Source organism: Saccopteryx bilineata, chromosome 4 (assembly GCF_036850765.1).
Source record: "Saccopteryx bilineata isolate mSacBil1 chromosome 4, mSacBil1_pri_phased_curated, whole genome shotgun sequence".
In the NCBI taxonomy this organism is placed as follows: Eukaryota; Metazoa; Chordata; class Mammalia; order Chiroptera; family Emballonuridae; genus Saccopteryx; species Saccopteryx bilineata.
The window spans coordinates 243,104,158-243,118,677 of record NC_089493.1 but is presented as its reverse complement, the minus strand read 5'-3'; the positions used below and the strand labels follow the sequence as shown (position 1 = coordinate 243,118,677).

The window sequence follows — 14,520 nt, the reverse complement described above, 5'->3', positions numbered from 1 at the left end:
TGAGTGGTGTGCCCTGACGGGGGCACAATCACGAGCCCAGGAGCTACTACCCTGTGGGGCTCTGTTCTCCCCAAATCAGCTTCCTGGCTCTGCTTTGCAGCTGTGGAGGACAGCAGGTCCCCAATGAGAGCCGGTCAGTAGACTCTCCAGCTAGGTTGCTGCAGCGCTGGAAATGACACCACCTGACTGGGTCCTTAAACAGCTCTCCCTGCCTCACACACTCATGGACCTTCAACTCCTCAATTCAAAGTACAGCCAGGAATTGGAAAAATGCATCCACCTGTGGCAAATTTCATGCTCACTTTCTCCAGACTTCGCAAAGGTCAGCATCTTGGCTCCCTTCCCAGACAGAGCCTTGCTTTAACTGGCCTGGGGTGAAGACTAGGTGCTTCAAATATACTGTAAAGATGGTAAATTCTTGATTTTGCTGCATGTCCATGATATTTTCACAAGTAACAAAGAGATTCTGCCCTTTGCCAGGCCTGAATTCAGAGCATTTTGCATATTTCCTCACTGAGCTTTCTTATGCAATCACTTCCCCAATTTAAACCTTCAGCAGTAAGCCCCAGTCGGGCACTGTGTATGACTGCCTCCAATAGCTACTCCAAAACACACCATAAACACCATAAACATATGAGTCCCATTCCACTCATATCTTGTTAGTGGAGGAATGGAGAACGTTTGTAAGAATAAAGCACATAAGCATCTGAGGATTTGAGTCTGGGCACAGCAAATTTTAAGCTTTGTGGGACTTAGACCATATTGCTCAGTATGTACAAGTTGTCCCTGCCTAGGTTGGTATTAATAGGAAGCATCAGTGAACACATGCCATGTCCTACTCATCCTAGCCCCTACCTCACAGGTACCCCTTGAAGAACAAACACTCCATGACTGGGTACAATGCCAAACTATATTTGCATAGATTTGTGAATCTCAGATTATATTTAAAAAGGCCTATTATATTGATTTTATTTCAGATGATCCAATCAAGACCATTCTGTGATTTCCATTAAGACTGCTTTATCAACTTCGAACCAGGCTAGCACAATATCTACCCATAAGGGTCCAATTAATTACATCAAAGTAATTCATTAATTAAGATATGATAGACATAAAATAATTCTTTATAACAATCTAAAAAATGTGATAGTGATCAATAGTTATTGTTGTTGAAATAGGTCTATGACATTGAGATAAGTGAAAAAAACAAAAAAGGTTACAGAGTTATAAGTGGAAAGTATTATCCCATTTTTAATTAATTTTATTTCTATACCTATGTGTGGTTGTGTGCTATACATACATAGAAAGACATCTGGAAAATGTCCAGAAAACCTCATTCATTCAACAAATACTTGCAGTGCCAGGCATTGTTCCAGGTGCAGAGGACAATAGCAACAGAGGACAAAGCAAACCAGTATCTTCATGGAATTCAATTTTATAATAACAAGAAAACAACAAAAACAATCAAGACAGTCCATGTGTAATATTTCAGATTGTGGTGGATAGGTGCTTTGGTGAAAAATAAAGCCAAGTACACTGGATTGTGCTTTGCTGTTACCTAGACTAAGGCTAGAAACTACATTTCCCAGAATGCCTTTCCCACTCAGACTTCTGGTTAAAGTTAACCAAAAAAAAGAAAGTTGTGTGATTTTAGAAGACAGAAATGAAGCCATGGCCAATACTTTCCAAAGGCCGTAGCTGTCACAGAGAGTGACAGACAGATGCATTGCGGCTAGTGGGCATCAGCTTCCAGCTCACCTCCCCACTACTGACCAACTGTATCCACAAGCCAAACCCCAGCACTGACTACAGTTCCCTGAAAGGTGTTAGAATACATTTCCCCGAGCATTTACTGTCCACCCACTTTGATGACCATTTCACATCATTACCTCTTTCCTCCTTTAATTCTCCTGCCTTCCTTCCTTCCTATTTCACTGAGACATGAAGAAAACCTCCACACATTTTCACAGCTCTATCTGCTAACCAGTGATTATTTGCATCCCAGTGTTCTGCCTTCCTTCCCATGGTGGAAACCGGCTAGAAGCTCTATAGTTCTCCCTTTCCTTCCCGAAACATAAGACTACATTTTCCAGCCTTCCCTGTCATTGGGTTAGAGCATGAATGGCTGCCAAAAGAGTGTAGGTAAAAGTAATACAAGCCATTTCCACACCTGTCCCCTAAAACCTCCCTCGAGATTTTGACTCACACTGTATCCCGTCTGCACGGTTGGAAGAGAAGGAAGGACTCCAGTGTGGCAGAGCCACTGCGTGGAAGGAGCTCCACTTCGAGAATCACCACTTAGAGGGGCACTGCCTAGGAGAGAAGCTGGCCTGCGCTGGGCTGTTGAAAACAAAATAAACTACTGTTATTTTACAGCATCTGATAAGCAGCACCCTCACTGTACACAGCTATCTCCTACCTAACGCAAGTTCCTCCAACTGTACAGCAAACCCCACCTTCTCTTGCCTGCACAAACGCGAAGCTCCAAAGATTGCCTCCCCCTCCTCTTATATTATTAATTTCTCACCCTCTACTGGATCCATCCCAACATATAAGCATGCTGTAATAGCGACTGTCTATAAAAATGGCACACAGTGCTTTTATCTGGGTAATCAGATTTTTAAAAGAGATTTTTACTTTTTGCTTTCTCTTCCCTGTATTGTTTAAATGGATTCTTAAAAGTAAAATAAATAAAATAAATAATAATTTAAAAAACCCTCAGGAAAGTTTATTACCTGAAGAAGTTCTGCTGGATATATGATATTAACAATAATTTCCTCTTTTCTCCCCCATGCAAGGCATTCCCTGGGGCTCTTTCATTCATTCATCAGCCAGCCAAGAACCTGACTCTCAGAACTTTCTTACTTTAGAGAGTCTCTGCACCCAGCATTCACAAAGAACATCAGGAAATGGAAAAGAAATACAGGCTAGCCCCTGCCCTTCTGATGGCTAGTTTCCCTAATTCACAGTGCAAAGCAGGTGATATTCACCAGTGGGGGTTCCTTCTCCCCTAACCCAGTGGCACGCTCTCTTCACTGGTGCCTACATACACACAGGCACACATATATAATTTCAAGTCATAGAAATCTTATTAATTTCAAATAAATTCTATTTAATTCCATCCAAATCAATGAATTCTCTCTCTTAGGTTTACAACCTAACTAACACTCTGACACATCTAGCTCTTGGTGGTGATTGGGGGAGGGGAGAGCGGGGGTGCTTCCTATTTCCCAGGCTTCATTTTAAAACTCTAAAGAGAAAGTATTTTCTAAATAGAAACAAATTGATTTATTCACACCTGCATTTCAGTAATGGGCATCAGCTGCCATTGCGTACACACTTAATTCACAAAAGTGCTCCTTTGGAGAGGTTTTCCAACTGCCTGCCAGTCCTGAAATTAAGCTTTTCTGCTTCATTTGTACAGAAATTGGGGTTTCTGTAGTTTTTCTAAATGTTTTACTGTAGGTTGAGCAGGGCCCACGGTACAGCAGATTGACTGCTTACTGTAGAATTACTGTAGAATTTCTGCAGAATGTCAGCCTGTCACCCGCCCCTACTTGTTATTCAGCTAGAAGTCTATTTGCTGTCAGTCTTCCAGGGGATGGAAGAGCTTTGGACAAAACAAGTCAGACAATACCCCGCTGCCAGAAAGATCGTGCTGTCAACAGCGACTCTGGACCACACCAACTGTCACCAACTAAGGAAATAAACAAGAACCTGGAGAGCAGAAGTGGCAGCAGCCTGTTTCAGTGACATTCCTTTTCATAGGCTTATTGGCTAAAAGTTCAGGTTTTAAAAAAGAAAACAAGAAGCCTGTATAGCAACAACGCTTCAATTTTTTTTTTTTTTACCACCTGCATTTATTTTACTTTAATTAAAACTCAGAAAAGAGAATTTAATTAGAAGCATGGACTCTTCTCCCATATACTTTTGGGGGCAAGAAATTATATCCTCACCACATGCCTCAGCGTGTGTGTCCAGCAGGGATAATTACTCCAGATGCAGGGGCAGAGATATTCTCATGTAAAACACCAGAGGAAAAGGCCTGCAGGTCTCCAGCTTCCTTATTAAAGAAAGTTAATCAATTTCCATTCATCAATCAACAGGTATGAATTGAAACACCTGCCATGTGCCTAATAAAAGGACTTGGAAGAAACAAAGCTTTGAGTCGGATTTGGATCAGAAACAGCCAGGGGCATCTTTACTAATGCCACAGCTGCAGGGGGGAGAGCAGACAGCACTGATTTCTCTCCCGCCACAGTTTGGTGGAATATGGTAATATATCAGAATAAAAAAGAACAAGAGAAAAAAGCTAGAGGGGCAGGTTATTTACAGTTTATGGTAGTGTGGCATCTATGTTTCATGAAATTATACTATTAATTATAATAAATACATATTATTCCAAGTAAATATAATATGTTCTACAAAATTTTAGATTTAAGACAAGCCTTGGGGTTATGGGGCTACTTTCTCCAGTGAAGACAGGCCTTGTGGCTGGAATAAAACAACTTGACCTTAAGAGTCTTTACTTCTTTGCATTGAATGTCAGGAAAACACCACAGAGAAAGTCTCTAATTTGTGGTGAGACAAATTTCATCTTATCTAAGACCTCTTCAGCCTAATTAATCAATTACATGATTCTTCAACCTTCACCATTCTTATCAGCACACAGAAAGGTAATTTAAAAAGCACAGTACCTGAATACATGAAATTATTTAGCCCAAGGTGATTGCTTCCTTTGCAAACCTGGGTGCCCACTCTCAAAACAGGCTCCACTCCAGGGCCAAGTAAGAAGAGATGTGTATACAATTTCATTTCACAGTTCTCTCAAATGACAGATACAAACTTTCTGATTCCACAGATTCTGATACTGTATCCTGAACAATACAGAACTTCAGGACATACTGCCTAACCTCAAGGAGCTCTGAAAACGACCGTATTTAAGATAATGAGAAGTTAGTAAAGGACTTAACTGCAGGGCCCTGAGAAAAATAGGAAATTAGAATAAGGGGATTCCAGTGTGGCTGGAAGAGGTGAAGAGGGGATTTGATCTGAGTCTTTTCTCAGTGGCTTTAATTCGGTTTCCTAGTTTTCTTCACATGTGTCCAGGTGAACGTGTTCACTGACCTATTCCCTTTTAGGTAACATCTTTAGCAAGAACAGAGGCACTCACATAACTAAGGACTTTTTAAGAACCTGCAACATGGGCCAAACCAAATTCTTTTTATTCTTTACCAGTAGTCGGCAAACTGCGGCTCGCGAGCCACATGCGGCTCTTTGGGCCCTTGAGTGTGGCTCTTCCACAAAGTACCATGTGTGGGCGCTACCCCGATAAGGAATGTACCTACCTATATAGTTTAAGTTTAAAAAATTTGGCTCTCAAAAGAAATTTCAATTGTTCTACTGTTGGTATTTGGCTCTGCTGGCTAATGAGTTTGCCGACCCCTGCTCTAGACCTATCTCTTTGGTGTTGTTGCCTCTGAGTCCCTATTGTTTTGGGCAAAATCGCTTTAGACTATATTAGAAATTACACAATGAAGAGTTGCAATCATGTTCTTCAAGGTCTGTGTCCTGCCAACATGGCCTGGATGGCCTCCCAATAGCCACCTGTAGAGGAGGGGACCCAATCTGACAATCTGCAGTAAGTCTAGTGACAAGACTGCCTTCCCTGACTCAGACCACTTCTTCAAAGGGGCAGGGGTGACCATCTACAGAGCAGTCTACGAAGATCTGGGGTCCCTCTCCAGGGAGTTCCCCAGTGGCTCCTGTCACAGCTCCTACCATCACAGCATGCCCACAGGGAACTTCCTCATGCCCTGCCACCCTCACCACCACGTGGACACCAGCGTCACTTCTGGCTGGGCATCCTGGAGGACAAGTGGTCAGACCTGTGTGTGATGTCAGAACCATCCTGCTCTCCATGCTGGGAGAACCCAACTCTGGCAGCCCTTTGAATGCACCTGCTGCTAAGTTCTGAAATACCCAGAAGCTTTAAGAACCTGCAAGAAACCTAATCAGAGCAGGTCTCCCTCCTAGAGCCCTGATAGGACTGTCCCGACTACTCCCTGTGTTGTCTTATTTTTTCCTCAGATGTTCTCTCCTTTCTTTGATTTCTGTATAGAAAATTAAGTTTCTGGTTGAACCTTTGTGATAAATATAGGAAATAAAAATATATGGGTTTTTTTACAAAAAAATAAAGAAATTATATAATGTAGTATACATACTAAAAATTTAGTGATAACTACCTCAAGGCAACAAAGGAAAGAAACAGAGAGAGTACAGAATACTTATTAATTCCATCAAGAAATGGAAAAGAAAGCAAATACAAAGCAAAGAAAAAGAAGACTTGAACAAGAAGTCACTAAATGTCATTTACAAAGACTATAGTTGGCTATATAGAAAATTCAAGAGATGCTGCATGAAAAATACCATGTATTCCAGTAAAACTAATCCAGAGAACTAAGAAATGGGTTCAGCAAAGATGCTGAATTCAAGATCAACCATATTTATACAATTACATTCTTATATATCAGGATATCAATAAGAAAGGATAAAGGGAAAAATTATTTACAGCAGAATAAAAGAGTCTTAGGGACTTAACAATTAACCTAATAACACATGTGCAGCCTTGATTGGGAAATCTACAAAAGTGGCTTGAAGGATACAAAAGAAGGCCACATGGAAGATGAGCACAGTGACCACAGTTCCTCAGCCGGAACCCACACCTCTCTCTCTAGACATATTCTCTGCAGATACAATCTGTAAGTCTAGGTACTTAAATATATCTTGAACATCTGTCTCCTTGTTCGGAACAGGCAATAGAATTCTATAATGTACCACTGTTTGTTGAATCAGTTCCCCCTGATGGAAATTTAGGCTATTTCTCAGTTTTCTACTGCATGTAACTCTGCCATAAACATCCTACTGCATTCAGCCGTATCCAGAAGTTGTTTATTTGTAGACCAAATTCCCAGAAGTCAAATTGCTGGGTCAGAGCAGGTGGAGAGGGAGTGGTTTCACATTACAGACCACGTTAGAAACAGTCCATGAGATGTTTTCACCTAGTTATCCCACCTGACCAGACAATCAGGACTTTCCCAGGGATTGTGTAGCAGCAACAAGAATGGATGTAATGCTGGTGGCCGCCATCATGGCCAGACAGGTCTACACTGGACTCGGGCAGACGGTAGAAAAACTGGAGCTGGAAAGGGTTGGGCCATTCTGTTTAGTAAAGTCTCACAACGGCAGACAAGCACACAGGCAGGGGAAACTGCCTCTCAGGCAAACAAACAGCAAAATGGCCCCTCACAATGGCGGGCAGGCAATATGCGTGCATCAACAACCCCCCATCTCTCTCGGGCACAAGCACCCATAGCCTTATATAGGCTATGCACATGTGCCTCTGCCAGGTGCTTACACACTAATCAAGCAAAGTGCTTGCAGCTGGTACACCAGCAAGCAAGCTTAGCGCAGCTGCCCCACAATGAGAAACTGACTTTGGAGGACATCAGGTTAAAAAAAAAAGGAAGCATAAAATAGTTTTAAAAGGACTGCGCTCTTTCTTAGGCTTCATGAATAAGGACATAGAGGAAGACACTCTATATTTTGCTGGGAATCAGGTATAAACTTTATTTGTACTTTGTGAGATTCATGGTTACTGGTGACTTCTCTACTATTGTTATTTTTGATAACCTGTCTGCTTCTATGTAGTTATCAGCAGCAAAAGCTCTTTGGAAGGTTGCGCAGTGACTTGGAAGACGGGTGAGTGAGGAAGGAGAGCCAGGGAGCATGCGTCTGATGTCGAGAAGGGCAGCCCATGAGGTGGAACGCAGGGGCTGGAGGAGGCCAGGTGGCAGCTCTGCAGGGTGGAGGCTGAGCAGCAGCCGTAGAACAAACCCCGGGGGGGGGGGGGGGTGCACAGAGCTATGGGAGCCGATCCCTTCATTTCTCTAACCGATACTTACTGAGGACCTCCCGTATGCCCAACACTCTTTAAGGTGTGGAGGACAGAGCTGCAAACAAAGCAGGCAAAACCTCCCTTTCATGGAGCCAATATCATGTTTTGGAGTGCAGAGTGGTGAAAGAAAACATCAATGAGCAGGTTTTATAATCTGTTAAATAAGCATAAAAGCTTGGGAGAAAAAAAAATAAAGAGAAGGTGGCAATTTCAGATGGGGCATCCAGGGAGGAAGGCCCTCACTGAGAAAGGATCATTTGAATAAAGGCCAGAAGGAAGTGAGTGAGTGTGCCGTGTCATTACCTAGGCGACTAAAACCAGGCAGGGAAAACTAAGCGCAAAGGCCCTGGGGTGAGGGGGCAGGCAGGAAGCAGAGACCTGCTCCTCTGCGTTCCCGCTCTCGGTACTCACCCCCATCCTGCGGAGAAGCCTGCTGCTGCTTGGGTTCAGCACCGCGGGCCTGGCAGCATGATTTCTAGTAGGCCTGCATCTCTGGTCATAGAACCAATGCACTGCAGAGTTCACCAGAAAGAGACTTTATCTGTGTCAAGGCCCAACATTCATTTTTATCTTTTAATCATTTTTTATTTTGAAATTACAGTTGACATACAATGTTATATTAGTTCCAGGTGTGCAACATAGTGACTAGGCATTTATATAACTCATAAAGTGATCACCTCAGTAAGTCTAGTACCCATCTAGCACCATGCATACTTATTACAAGATTATTGACGATATCCCTAGGCTGTACTTTACATCCCCATGACTGCTTTTTTTTTTTTTTTTTTTTTTTTTTTTTTATTGGTATTTTTCTGAAGCTGGAAACGGGGAGAGACAGTCAGACTCCCGCATGCACCCGACCGGGATCCACCCGGCACGCCCACCAGGGGGCAACGCTCTGCCCACCAGGGGGCGATGCTCTGCCCCTCCCGGGCGCTGCTCTGTTGTGACCATAGCCACTCTAGCGCCTGGGGCAGAGGCCAAGGAGCCATCCCCAGCGCCCGGGCCATCTTTGCTCCAATGGAGCCTCGGCTGCGGGAGGGGAAGAGAGAGACAGAGAGGAAGAAGAGGGGCAGGGGTGGAGAAGCAGATGGGCGCTTCTCCTGTGTGCCCTGGACGGGAATTGAACCCAGGACTTCTGCATGCCAGGCCGACGCTCTACCACTGAGCCAACCGGCCAGGGCCATGACTGCTTTTATAACTGGCAACATTATAAAATTGGAGTATTTTGATATACCTTCACCATTTGGGGCCAACCTAAATGACATGGGCACTTGCAACCTGGCACTTCCTCCCCCGCCCCTTCAACCTAACCCCAATGCCTTGTATAGGGGAGTAAAAAGTTATTTTTCCTTCTACCCGCCTAGGTTCTCCACAGGGGTCCTGTGACATCAGATGGACAAAAGACAGGTTAACAAGAGAAAAACAAACAAATGTATGAACGTGTGCATTGTGCATATACATGGAAGTACACAGAAATGAGTAACCAAAGAGGTGCTGAGAACTTGGGCCTATTAGCATCTTCACCAAAGAACAATTCATTCCTAGACGAGGGACAAGATCAGAGGAAAGGACTGTCAGCTTTCAGGGGCAGCTAAGTGTGAGCAGGTAAATATAGGGGGAACTGAGAGAATGAAGACATTATGCAGACCACCTTGGTGCCCACTTTCTGTATATGGACATCAAACATTCCTGGAATAGGAGATTTATGGCTCACCCATTTTCAGAAGTTTCTGCTTTTAATCAGATAACGGAAGATTTGGGAAGCTGTCTTTCTGCATCTGTTGATTTTCATTTACCGCTGGGTCAAAATAATCCTAATGCCAAATGATATTCTTTGCGGTGGCATATTCTGCTCCCCTCTCCTGGAAGGATGGGAGCCAGACCACACTGCTCTGTCTCTTTGCCTTATCTGCTCATACTCTCCTCTCTCAGACACAGGTGCTAGGTCCCCTTACCTCAGTCATTCTCACTGATTCTGCTCTAAGCTTAACAAGGTCACGGGGCCGGGTCTGTGGTGATTTATACACTGACAACTTATTAAATGTTCCCCAGTGTTCTGTTCTTTCAGCCAAAGCTCACTTAGGTCTTTCCCCATGCCAGCTTAATTGGCTGTTAGACTCAAAGTAACAGGCATGAAAGTGTCAGAAGGTCATTCAAAGTAAGGCCAGCTTCCTCCAAAATGTTCCCAGGGTGTGTGTCGGGGAGGGAGCATTTAAATTACCACTCTTTTTCCTTACTTTTACGAGCTTTTGGTGTTAGCAAAGTGTTACGAAAATCCTGAGTGATTTTTCATGTTAAGACACAGACATTTGGGAGTGCTAGAGTCTTGCAGTGGAAAAGAAAGTAGTGTGCTGTGAGGTCCTTGGCTGGGGTGGACAGCGGGTGGGACAGAGGTGACCACGGAGCAGTACCGGGAGGACACTGAAGAATGCACCCACTGTTGGAGTGCGGTGCACAGACTCACAGGGACTTGATGCAGGCTGCCATGGGACCCTGTCAGAGGAACATGCTGGGGTGATATCAGTTCGAGTCCAGCAAGCAGCTGAGCTAAACTCAGGCCCCACTGATGTTCCTGAGGTGCATCTAGAATCAGATAATGGGGATGTTGTAATCCGGAAGTGCAATGGCCTCACAGTGGCAGTTGATGCTCATATCAGTTCTCCGGCAGCTTGTCATAGGGACTCCATTTTACCTATGCTAATTACCTTGCAGACTATTAAAGTTTCAGTAGTTAGGCCAAAGGTGCATTGGGCACTATTGTATTAATTTTAGAGTAAGCTGCTTTTTGATACTATGAACTTGCTTATCAAAATGTTAGTAAGAGCCATATTGTAAGCAGCAGACTCAGGTCACTTTGTTTATAGAATTTTGTTATGTTCAATAATCTGGCTGAAGGGAAAATAAAACATAGGCATTGAGGGGGGAGCATTCTTTTCTCTCTTGTTATGAAGAAATGGAAATTTTTCTTTCTTCTTTTTTTTTTTTAAGTGAGAGGAGGTATAAATCCAGTAGCCACGGCCACCATCACAGCCGCCTGGCCCATGCAGGTTTGCGTTAGATTCAGACAGACAGAAACGAAACAACGGAGCCATGAACTGGTGGGCCATTACCCTTAATCCTAGCTTGCACTCAGTGGGCAAGTACAAACACACACTGGGCTCCAAAACCCACTCATTCGATGCTCACAAAGCTACTGACTTATCCGAGTTTCCTAGGATCAAAGGTTTCTAGCTCACCAGACTTATTCACCTCTGTTCCCTGCCCCACTTTATAGTGTAGAAACCAAAACCTTTAATCCAATATACAAACAAGGAAGTCTCTGATACCAAGTCACTTATCTGAGGCATAATAGGATTCCTCATGAGAGTGCACCACCCCTCATCATGTAATCAGTCAAGGGTGTGGGGAAAAGCTTAGTCTTAAAACTAAGCCTTAGGCTATAACAACCCTGCTTGCTTATAGCCTGTCCCCAACACTCAATGCAAACTATAAGTGAGTAAACCCATATACCATAGTTACAAACTTTGACCAACAGGAGGGGAGATAGAAAGATGGACTCCCACCCCAGCTGGGATCCATCCAGCAACCCCTGTCTGGGGCTGATGTTCAGCCAACCAAGCTACCCTCAGCACCTGAGGCCGACACTTGTTTGAACCTGGCTGCAGGAGAGGAAGAGGAAGAGAAGAGGGAGGAGGAGAGAAGCAGATAGTTGCTTCTCATGTGTGCCTGACCTGGAATCAAACCTGGGACGTTCATATGCTGGACCAGCACTCCACCCATTGAGCCAACTGGACAGGGAGGAAATTTTTCATGTATCATAGTAAGGAAAGGAAGCTATTTCAAGCAAGTTCTCACAAGTGGTTGGTGGCTAAAACTTTTAATTCATTTATCTGACATGCTTATTGAGGCTCAGTCAACAAAAACAGCCCAAAGCTAACTCAATTACACAATAGAAATGTAAAGTTCTCAGTCCACAATGAAATGTCTACTGCTTTTCCTAAACTGCTGGGAGCCAATTATTCCAAGCTTTCCTAGAATTTAAGCTAGAAACCCTTTAACCTAGAAAGCTATTTAGAGGGGGGCTATTTAAAGGAAACATTGTGGGGACCTTTGCTTTCCCTTCCCTCACCTTTCAGGTCTGCCAACTAATAAACTAACTGAGAAAGTAATATATAGAAGCATAAAAGTTTATATGCATACTAAATAATGGCACAAGACAACAATATGATAGCACAAGATTAAATATGTATCTGCCAAATACATGATATTGTACATTCCCAGGAGAGAGAGATCTTTCTGGTTCGGGACAGTCGGGAATGGTACTACGGTGGATGTGTGGGAAGATTGGGTGGTTGCCAAAAATTTAAAAAGGGCCAGCAAAGTCTCAAGGAGAACTGTCCTTAGAGGTGTGGGAAATGACTCCTCCCTCGGGGCCCTGAGAAAACCTGGGGGGAATTTGGGATTATTACCAAGAATAGATAAATTCCCCTACTTTCTAGTGGGTAGAGGTCAGGGGAGCTAAACTTCTAGTGTGTTGCAGTAATATAATGTTATAGCAATTAAATATATAGAAATATAGAAAAACATGGAAGATATATAAAACTGCAAATAGAACTACCTTATGACCCAGCAATCCCTCTACTGGGTATATACCCCAAAACCTCAGAAACATTGATATGTAAAGACACATGTAGCCCCATGTTCATTGCAGCACTGTTCACAGTGGCCAAGACATGGAAACAACCAAAAAACCCTTCAATAGAAGACTGGATAAAGAAGATGTGGCACATACACACTATGGAATACTACTCAGCCATAAGAAATGATGACATCAGATCATTTACAGCAAAATAGTGGGATCTTGATAACATTATACGGAGTGAAATAAATAAATCAGAAAAAAACAAGAACTACATGATTCCATACAATGGTGGAACATAAAAACGAGACTAAGAGACATGGACAAAAGTGTGGTGGTTACCAGGGGTGGGGGGAAGGAGGACGCAGGAGGGAAGGAGGGAGAGTTAGGGGGTGGGGGAGGGGCACAGAGAAAACTAGATAGAGGGTGACGGAGAACAATCTGACTCTGGGCGAGGGGTATGCAACATAATTTAATGACAAGATAACCTAGACATGTTTTCCTTGAATATATGTACCCTGATTTATTAATGTCATCCCATTAACATTAATAAAAATTTATTTTAAAAAAAAGAAGTTTATGTTTGGAATTCGCCAATGAGCTAGACCCAGCCCCTGTTGCTATGCTATGTGCAGCCCCCTTAGCGAATAGGTAACCGCCACATCTGCTTCTGTATTATGACTTGCTTACTTAGGATATATAAGGAACTAGCTGTAAGCGCCAGGCACGATTCCCGTTTGTAGCTCCTTGTGAGTAAGGTGTCTCCGGACACCTGGGAATTCGCCCCTGCACAGGTTAAACTGGCCAATAAAGAAACATCTATATTCCTGAAAGTCTCTGACGTCTGTTATTGTACCTGGTGCATGCTACACCACGCACCTCCCAAAAAAGTACAAATCATCCCCAAAAAAGCTTGTGGAAAACCAGATTTTATCCCCAGTGGTGCACCAATGCCATATCACCATTTAAAGGACTCAAATGGTGTGAACAAACAAATGTCTCCTGAAAGCTGAATCCCCAACTACCTTTTAGCTTGTACCTTGAGATAATATAATTATATGTGTATGGTTATTATAAAAATACAGAAAATTTTAAAATTTAGGATAAGATGAAAAGTAAATAGACATCTCTGGCTTTCACTTGACAACTCAGTGGATCCTCTTGCCAACTCAACCTTGGATATCACTAACCCCAAACTATAAGCTAGTCTTGGTCTAAATCAGTTGGCTCACACTTTGGTTCAACTGGGCATTCTAGTTTTATGTTAATGAGCAAATTTTATTTTAACTTCCTCCCTGAAATGGAAGGAAGAGAGAAAAAAGGAGAACTCAAATTAACTTTTATTATCATTTTAAAACCAGTAAGTAAAAAGAGAGGCCCTGGCCGGTTGGCTCAGCGGTAGAGCGTCGGCCTGGCTTGTGGGGGACCTGGGTTCAATTCCCAGCCCGGGCACATAGGAGAAGCACCCATTTGCTTCTCCACCCCCACCCCCTCCTTCCTTTCTGTCTCTCTCTTCCCCTCCTGCAGCCAAGGCTCCATTGGAGCAAGGATGGCCCGGGCGCTGGGGATGGCTCCTTGACCTCTGCCCCAGGCGCTAGAGTGGCTCTGGTCGCGCCCGGAGGGGCAGAGCGTCGCCCCTGGTGGGCATGCTGGGTGGATCCCGGTAGGGCGCATGCGGGAGTCTATCTGACTGTCTCTACCTGTTTCCAGCTTCTGAAAAATACAAAAAAAAAAAAAGAGAGAGAGAAACACCCTGGGCCAAGGCCCTAAGGCCCCCACAGCTTGTAGAACCTAGATCTATTAACAGACTTTCTTTTTTAGGTAAGAATGGCAAAGCCCTCCCAGAGCCCTCAAGGGAGAGTTAGGTGATTTCCCAGCAGGCTGAAATCTGGCCCACTTCCTTCTGGAAATCTGAAAGATC

At 43.6% G+C, this 14,520-nt stretch overlaps 1 pseudogene; it reads left to right on the top strand.

The window, feature by feature from the left end:
* Positions 1-270: 270 nt before the first annotated feature.
* Positions 271-6,044, top strand: LOC136335665 (ubiquitin-conjugating enzyme E2 C-like; annotated as a pseudogene).
* Positions 6,045-14,520: the final 8,476 nt, after the last annotated feature.